Source organism: Rhinoderma darwinii, chromosome 9 (genome assembly GCF_050947455.1).
Source record: "Rhinoderma darwinii isolate aRhiDar2 chromosome 9, aRhiDar2.hap1, whole genome shotgun sequence".
NCBI classification, from domain to species: Eukaryota; Metazoa; Chordata; class Amphibia; order Anura; family Rhinodermatidae; genus Rhinoderma; species Rhinoderma darwinii.
In genome coordinates, this window is record NC_134695.1 from 54,949,246 (window position 1) to 54,958,177 (window position 8,932).

The window sequence follows — 8,932 nt, forward strand, 5'->3', positions numbered from 1 at the left end:
CCCCTGGTCCTTTGTGGAGTCCTTGGAATGAACAGATCTCATGCTAGTTCTCTGTATTGACCACACTTATGTTTATACATATTAATAAGATCACCTCTAAGACGTCTTTTCCCCAAGCAGAAGAAGCCTAATTTTTCTAGCCTTTCATATAAAGCGACACCTCAGATCCCATTTGATAATCTAGTTGCCCACCTTTGAACCCTCTCCAGTTCTCCTATATCCTTTTTACAATGTGGAGCCCAAACTTAATCCCATATTCTAGATGTGGCCTTACAAGGGATTTCTAGAGGGAAAATATTACATTTGAATCACAGGTTTTTATCTCTCTTTTTAAACACCCTAAAATCCTATTTGCTTTTGCAGCTGCTGCCGGACATTGAGTGCTGCTGCTTAGCTTATTTGTAACCAGAATACCCACGTCATTCTCTTTTTCCGTTATCTACAGTTTAATTTCATTTGATGCATTAAGGCCCCATGCACAGGGCCGTGCCTGTCATTACAGGCACAGCCGGCCGTGGACAGCTGCCCGTATTTACAGGCCGTGCTCCCATTATGAAGTATGGGAGCACGGTCCGTAAAATAAAAAAAAACTAGCACGTCCTATTTTTTTCCCAGAAAGTTTCTACGACACGCACGCCTTCCCGGAAATATACGGGAAGGTGTCAGTCGGCCATAGAAACGAATGGGCTCGCAATTACGGACCATAATTACGGTTGCGTGCATGGGGCCTAATACTTTGTGTTCTAGCTGCAATACTTTACATTTATCAACATTAAATTTCATCTGCCATGTTTTTGCCCCTGCTGCAGCTTATCCAGGGCTTTCTGTAATATTTTATAGACAAGTTGAGCTTTAACTATCCTACAAAGCTTTGAATAGTCAGCAAAAACGGACACCTCGCTATCAACCCCGTTCAGGAAATTTCACTATAAGCACAGCAGATGTAGAACTCACAGTAGGGATGTCACAATACCAGAATTTGGACTTCGATACCGATACTTTGTGTAGTATTGCGATTCTCAATACCAAAACGATACTTTGCCAATAATAATAATAAAATTAAAAAAGTCCTATTTTCTGATGTGAGGCACCTCCAGGTGCCTCACATTAATAGTAATTGACCCCATCAGGTTTCTCAGTCGCAATGGGCAACATTGGGTTAGGCCCCATGCACACGCTCGTAATTACGGGCCTATAGACTTCTATTGGCCACAGGTACCTCCCCATTTGCTTACGGAAGGTGCCCGCGCCTTTGAAAAATATAGAACATGTCCTATTTCAGGCCGTAATTATGGCACGGCAGGCTCATAGAAGTCAATGGGGCTCCCGAAATTACGGGAGCGCTGCTACGCATGGTACTCACTGACCAGCGGTAGTCACTGTCCAGTGTGCTGAAAGAGTTAAACGATCAGTGCTAGATAGAGAGAAGGGGCTGGCCTGTTCGGCAGTAACTCTTTCAGCACCCTGGACAGCGAGTACCATGCATGGCGCTCACAATATAGATTTCTAATGTTTCCTTCAAAAACCCGCAACAAAAAAAGTTCATACTTACCCAGAACTGCCTGCTTCTTCCTCCAGTCTGGCTTCCTGGGATAACGTTTCATCCCATGTGACCGCTGCAGCCAATCACAGGTTGCAGCGGTCACATGGACTGCCGCGTCATCCAGGGAGGTCGGACTGGATGTTAAAAGAGGGACACGTCACCAAGACACCGGCCGGGTACGTATGAACTTTTTCTTTCTATCGCTGTCTTCCGCTGTAGAAACTCTGCCCAAAAGGGATGCCCCTCTTCTCTATCCAGCACTGATAGAGAGAAGAGGCTGCCGATTAGAGCTGAATAGAGAAAAGAGGCTGGTGATCAGTGCTGGATAGAGAGAAGGGGCTGATGATTAGTGCAGTGCAATATCTCTCTCTGCGTCTAAAGAGAAGCAGAGAAAACGGGTCCGTTATTACGGGTGACAAAGGACCCGTATTTACAGGAGGGAAAAAATATGGTGTGTGCATGGGGCCTTAATGTGTGAGGTACATGATGGGGTCAATTACTATTAATGTGAGGCACATGGAGATTCAAAATTCATAATACCTCGTGCCACATTAATAAGTGAAAGAAAGCCGTTTTTTCTTACAGCGTACACATCATAAATGACGCTATAAATGTGGTGTGCAGGTTATTACGCTTGCGACAAAACCGCATGTGTGTATATTTTATGTATTGCGACTTATTTTAATGTTTATTGTAAAAAATTTGTATTTTTTATTTAACATTATTATTTTTTTTTTAAACTAATATACTGGCATTTATCTATATACGGATAGTACACAGGCAGTTGTTAGGACATACCTAAGTATGCACTAACAGGAAATGTGGTCAGCCAGCCCTGGGGTCCTTCAATGGACCCTGGGCTGTCCGCCCATATATGGTATGTCCCGCGATCATGTCACGCAATCCAAGGGGCATCATGCCCCCTTCTCATTTTCCTCTTTAATGCTGCGGTCAGCTTTGATCGCGGCATTCAAGGGAATTGAAGCGGAGATCGGAGATTTCTCTGATCTCCGCCGTTAAAGCAAGGCTGCGGCTGTGTAATACAGACATTGCCCCGCTCCTGACAACAAGTGTGCGCACGTGGTCAGCATGATGTGAGGAGGCCGGCGCCGCACTAATGAGCGGCAGGGCTGGCACTGAAGACCGACCATGGGGGTGTTTTGCAAAGCGTGCGCCATGCTCACTGTCTTCAGTGTTGGCGCTCATTAGTGAAGCGCCGGCCTCATCACGCTGACAGTGCGCACACTTGTCAGGAGCGGGGCAATGGCTGTATTACACAGCCTCAGCCCTGCTCTGACTACATTCAAGTGTTACAATAATAAGCTGTGCGGCCGCTCCTCTTAGTATCGAAATACATGAATTAATGGTATTGAGCTGTTTGAGGGTGCACGGCCTCAAAATAGTATCGATATATTTAGATGCATCTTGCAACCTTAACGGTATGTTCACACGGCAACGCCAAGTACGTCTGAAATTACGGAGCTGTTTTCAGGCGAAAACAGCTCCCGAAATTCAGACGTTTTGACAAGTACTCACGTTTTTTGCGGCGTCCATTACGGATGCTTCTTTGAGACGGGCGTCTTTTTACGCACCGTCTTTTGACAGCAACGCGTAAAAATACACCTCGTCTGCACAGAACACAGTAAGACCCATTGAATTCAATGGGCAGATGTTTGCAGAGGGTTTGGAGCCATTTTTTCAGGCATAATTCGAGGTGTAAAACGCCTGAATTACAACCGTAAATAGGCCGTGTGAACATACCCTAACTCACAATGAATTACAATCCCGTGTTCCCCATTCTGGATCCTTATTATCCAGAGCAGAGAGCATCCTCCAAAATGTCTCTCTAGAAAAGCCGCCACGTCCATGCATTACAGGGTGAGCCCACTGATTTTAATGGGAACTACGTAAAGCTTTATTTCCGCTGTGGGGCCCAATGTACACGGTTGTATTCGAGATCCATATCGTGTCCATATATTTCTCTGGGTATATACTCTACCCCCGAATGCTTCTAAATTTAAACTTAAGTTTTGTCACATGGATTTTATAAGAAAAATTAAAAAATGTGGCATGCTGTAGTATGGGGGTGCCAAAATGCTTCAAGGGGAGAATACAGCGCCTCATGTGGCAGCATGAAGAACTTAAAGATCAGTATTATGGCTCCACGGTGTAGTCGATGCAGTGTACATAAGCCCCATCTACCCTATACCTATGAGAGGTATATACTAGGGATGCACGATGCATCGAAACTTCGATACTGTTTCGATACTCTGCATCCCTAAACGGTTCGATACCGCTATTTCCTGTATTTCGATACTTCGCTACGCAGCCGCACAGCTCAGTATAGTAACACATGAATGTATTAGAGCGGGGCTGCAGCTGTGTGATACAGTCATTGCTCCGCTCCGGAGTCCTGATAACAAGTGCCGCGTGGTCAGGATGATGCGATGCGGCCGCCGCTGCACTAATGATCTGCGGCATGGAAGACAGAACATGGCGGGCGCACTGCAAACACCCCCATGTTCTGTCCTCAGTGCCTGGACCACCGCTCATTAGTGCAGCGCCGTACGCATCACCTCATGCTGACCGCGCGCGCACTTACTGTCAGGAGCGGGGCAATGGCTGTATTACACAGCTGCAGCCCCGCTCTATAACGGCGGAGATCAGAGAAACCTCTCATCTCCGCCGCTATTCCCCTGAATGCTGCGATCACAGCTGACTGCAGCATTCAGGAGAAAATGAGAAGGGGGATGCCCCTGGATGCGTCACAGGGAATTCCTGTGACGCGATCGAGGGCCATACCATATATGGGCAGACAGCCCAGGGTCTATTGACGGACCGCAGGGCTGTCCTACCATTTTTCTTGTTGATGGGGCATACTGAGGTATGTCCTAACAACTGCCTGTGTATTATCCGTCCACAGGCTAATGTACTGGGATATAGATATATGTCAGTACATTAAAGTTTAAAAATAAAGTAAAAACAAAGTATTGTTAAATTTAAAAAAAATACACCTTCACCTTTTTTACAATAAACATTAAAATAAGTCTCAATACATAAAATACACACATTCAGTATTGGCGCGCACAACAATTTTTTTGCATCATTTATGATGTGTACGCTGTAAAAAAAAAATAATGAAATAAACACGGCTTTCATTCACTTATTAATGTGAGGCGCGAGGTGCGATGAATTTACACTCCATGTTCCTCACATTAATAGTAATTAACCCCATCATGTACCTCGCACATTAACCCATTATGATTGAGAAACCTGATGGGATTAATTACTATTAATGTGAGGAACATTCAAAATTCATCATCACACCTCGTGCCTCACATTAGAAATCGGAAGAATTTTTTTTTTTTATTACTGTTGGCAAAGTATCGAAATCGCAATACTAAACGAAGTATCGGTATCGAAGTCCAAATTCTGGTATCGTGACATCCCTAGCGCGCGCGCACGCACGCACACACACACACACATGCTGCAAAAAACAATTTTCCCACCTTCCTCATACAGACGTCATTATTATGACAATATGTGAATTTATCACCAATAAAGCACCCCTCTGGTCCAGTGACCACATTTTAAACATGGGGTATATGGAGTAATATTACCTAGTGCCCCCCAGTCGCACCCCTCTGCCGTGGATCATGGCTGCAGCGCTTCTAAGACTACAAGTCTGAGACACTCCCACTGTTCTCGGATTGGCCAGAGCTGCTCATGTGAGCAGTTCTAGCCAATCTGAGAACAAAGGGAGTGTCTTAGACTCAGTCTGTTAAGCGCTGTGGCCATTTTAGGACAACACACAGAGGGGACCGCAAAACGGCGGATCCACAGCAGAGGGAACCAGGTAATATTACCCCATATAACCCTTCACATTTATAATTTTGTCGTGGGACTGGAGGATCGTTTTAAAAAGGGGTTTTCCCATAATCAATCACCTATCCACAGAATAGATAATAAATATTTGAAGAGTGGGGGTCCGACTGCTGGGACCTCCCACCGATAGAGAACGGGCTTACCTGGCCATCCCTGTGAGCCCCATATGAAAGGAGCGGTACTGCGCATGCCATCTCCAGCAGCCCCATAGAAATGAATGGAGCGGTGGCTGCGTATGTGCAGTCTCGCTCATTTCATATGGAGCGTACCGGGACGGCCAGGTAGGCTCGTTATCAGTGGGGTTCCCAACGGTCACACTGCCTCCGTCATCTGGTCTTCTTCCCATAATGCATCCTGGTGCCATCTCTTCCCCAGGTAAGTAACACGCGCACCCGGCCGTCCACATGACGTAAAAGAAAACAGGATTTATCAAACCAGGCCACATTCTTGCATTGCTCCAGTTCACATGCTCGACCACCGCTTCATTGATTACTATGGGGCTGTCCAGCGATATCCTTGGCAGCCTCATAGAAATAACCGGAGAAGTGGCCGAGCACGAACACTACCGCTCCATTCCTATGGGGCTCCCAGGAGCGGCACCGTAAGTCTGTTCTCGTGATCGTGGGGATACCAGTGGTTGGACCCCCACCGATCATTTATTTATAAATAATGATTATGATAAAACCCCTTTAATCATTTTCTTGATGATTCTCTTAAAATGATCAGAGAAATAACGGACAACTTTAGTCTTAGATATCGGAGTTACACAATTCGCCAAGATAAGAAAGATTGACAATGACGAGGGGGGTGACTAGATCTAAACGCAAGGGCATCGTTACATACATGTGCACAGGAGACAATCACAGTCATGACGTCGCGTATCCGTTGTTTTTATCAGTAAGATACAAAGACGCAGCCGCCATGATCTGCTGCAACCTATAGATGACATCATGCAGCAGAAATACAATACAGGGAATATACAAAATGTACAGCGTCATCGATTATAACGATACACACCGACAGGGGACGAGGCTGCCGGATCCTCAGTGACCGGGGACGGGGCTGCCGGATCCTCAGTGACAGGGGACGAGGCTGCCGGATGAGGGAATCTCAGTGACAGGGGACGAGGCTGCCGGATGAGGGAATCTCAGTGACAGGGGACGAGGCTGCCGGATGAGGGAATCTCAGTGACAGGGGACGAGGCTGCCGGATGACGGATCCTAAGTGACAAGGGAGAGAGGCTGCCGGATAACGGATCCTCAGTGACAGGGGAGAGAGACTGCTGGGTAACCGATCCTCAGTGACAGGGGACGAGGCTGCCGGATGACGGATCCTTAGTGACAGGGGACGAGGCTGCCGGATCCTCAGTGACAAGGGAGAGAGGCTGCCGGATAACCGATCCTCAGTGACAGGGGACGAGGCTGCCAGATGACAGAATCTCAGTGACAGGGGACGAGGCTGCCGGATGACCGATCCTCAGTGACAGGGGACGAGGCTACCGGATGACCGATCCTCAGTGACAGGGGACGAGGCTGCCGGATGACCGATCCTCAGTGACAGGGTTGCCGGATCCTCAGTGACAGGGGACGGGTTTGCCGGATCCTAAGTGACAAGGGAGAGAGGCTGCCGGATAACGGATCCTCAGTGACAGGGGAGAGAGACTGCCGGATAACCGATCCTCAGTGACAGGGGACGAGGCTGCCGGATGACGGATCCTAAGTGGCAAGGGAGAGAGGCTGCCGGATGACGGATCCTCAGTGACAGGGGAGAGAGACTGCCGGATAACCGATCCTCAGTGACAGGGGAGAGAGACTGCCGGATAACCGATCCTCAGTGACAGGGGAGAGAGACTGCCGGATAACCGATCCTCAGTGACAGGGGAGAGAGACTGCCGGATAACCGATCCTCAGTGACAGGGGACGAGGCTGCCGGATCCTCAGTGACAGGGGAGAGAGACTGCCGGATGACCGATCCTCAGTGACAGGGGACGAGGCTGCCGGATGACCGATCCTCAGTGACAGGGGACGAGGCTGCCGGATGACCGATCCTCAGTGACAGGGGACGAGGCTGCCGGATCCTCAGTGACAGGGGAGAGAGACTGCCGGATGACCGATCCTCAGTGACAGGGGACGAGGCTGCCGGATGACCGATCCTCAGTGACAGGGGACGAGGCTGCCGGATGACCGATCCTCAGTGACAGGGGACGAGGCTGCCGGATGACCGATCCTCAGTGACAGGGTTGCCGGATCCTCAGTGACAGGGGACGGGTTTGCCGGATCCTAAGTGACAAGGGAGAGAGGCTGCCGGATAACGGATCCTCAGTGACAGGGGAGAGAGACTGCCGGATAACCGATCCTCAGTGACAGGGGACGAGGCTGCCGGATGACGGATCCTAAGTGGCAAGGGAGAGAGGCTGCCGGATGACGGATCCTCAGTGACAGGGGAGAGAGACTGCCGGATAACCGATCCTCAGTGACAGGGGAGAGAGACTGCCGGATAACCGATCCTCAGTGACAGGGGAGAGAGACTGCCGGATAACCGATCCTCAGTGACAGGGGAGAGAGACTGCCGGATAACCGATCCTCAGTGACAGGGGAGAGAGACTGCCGGATAACCGATCCTCAGTGACAGGGGACGAGGCTGCCGGATCCTCAGTGACAGGGGAGAGAGACTGCCGGATGACCGATCCTCAGTGACAGGGGACGAGGCTGCCGGATGACCGATCCTCAGTGACAGGGGACGAGGCTGCCGGATGACCGATCCTCAGTGACAGGGGACGAGGCTGCCGGATGACGGATCCTCAGTGACAGGGGACGAGGCTGCCGGATGACCGATCCTCAGTGACAGGGGACGAGGCTGCCGGATGACGGATCCTCAGTGACAGGGGACGAGGCTGCCGGATGACGGATCCTCAGTGACAGGGTTGCCGGATCCTCAGTGACAGGGGACGGGTTTGCCGGATCCTAAGTGACAAGGGAGAGAGGCTGCCGGATAACGGATCCTCAGTGACAGGGGACGAGGCTGCCGGATGACGGATCCTCAGTGACAGGGTTGCCGGATCCTCAGTGACAGGGGACGGGTTTGCCGGATCCTAAGTGACAAGGGAGAGAGGCTGCCGGATAACGGATCCTCAGTGACAGGGGAGAGAGACTGCCGGATAACCGATCCTCAGTGACAGGGGACGAGGCTGCCGGATGACGGATCCTAAGTGGCAAGGGAGAGAGGCTGCCGGATGACCGATCCTCAGTGACAGGGGACGAGGCTGCCGGGTGAGGGAATCTCAGTGACAGGGGACGAGGCTGCCGGGTGAGGGAATCTCAGTGACAGGGGACGAGGCTGCCGGGTGAGGGAATCTCAGTGACAGGGGACGAGGCTGCCGGGTGAGGGAATCTCAGTGACAGGGGACGAGGCTGCCGGGTGAGGGAATCTCAGTGACAGGGGACGAGGCTGCCGGGTGAGGGAATCTCAGTGACAGGGGACGAGGCTGCCGGGTGAGGGAATCTC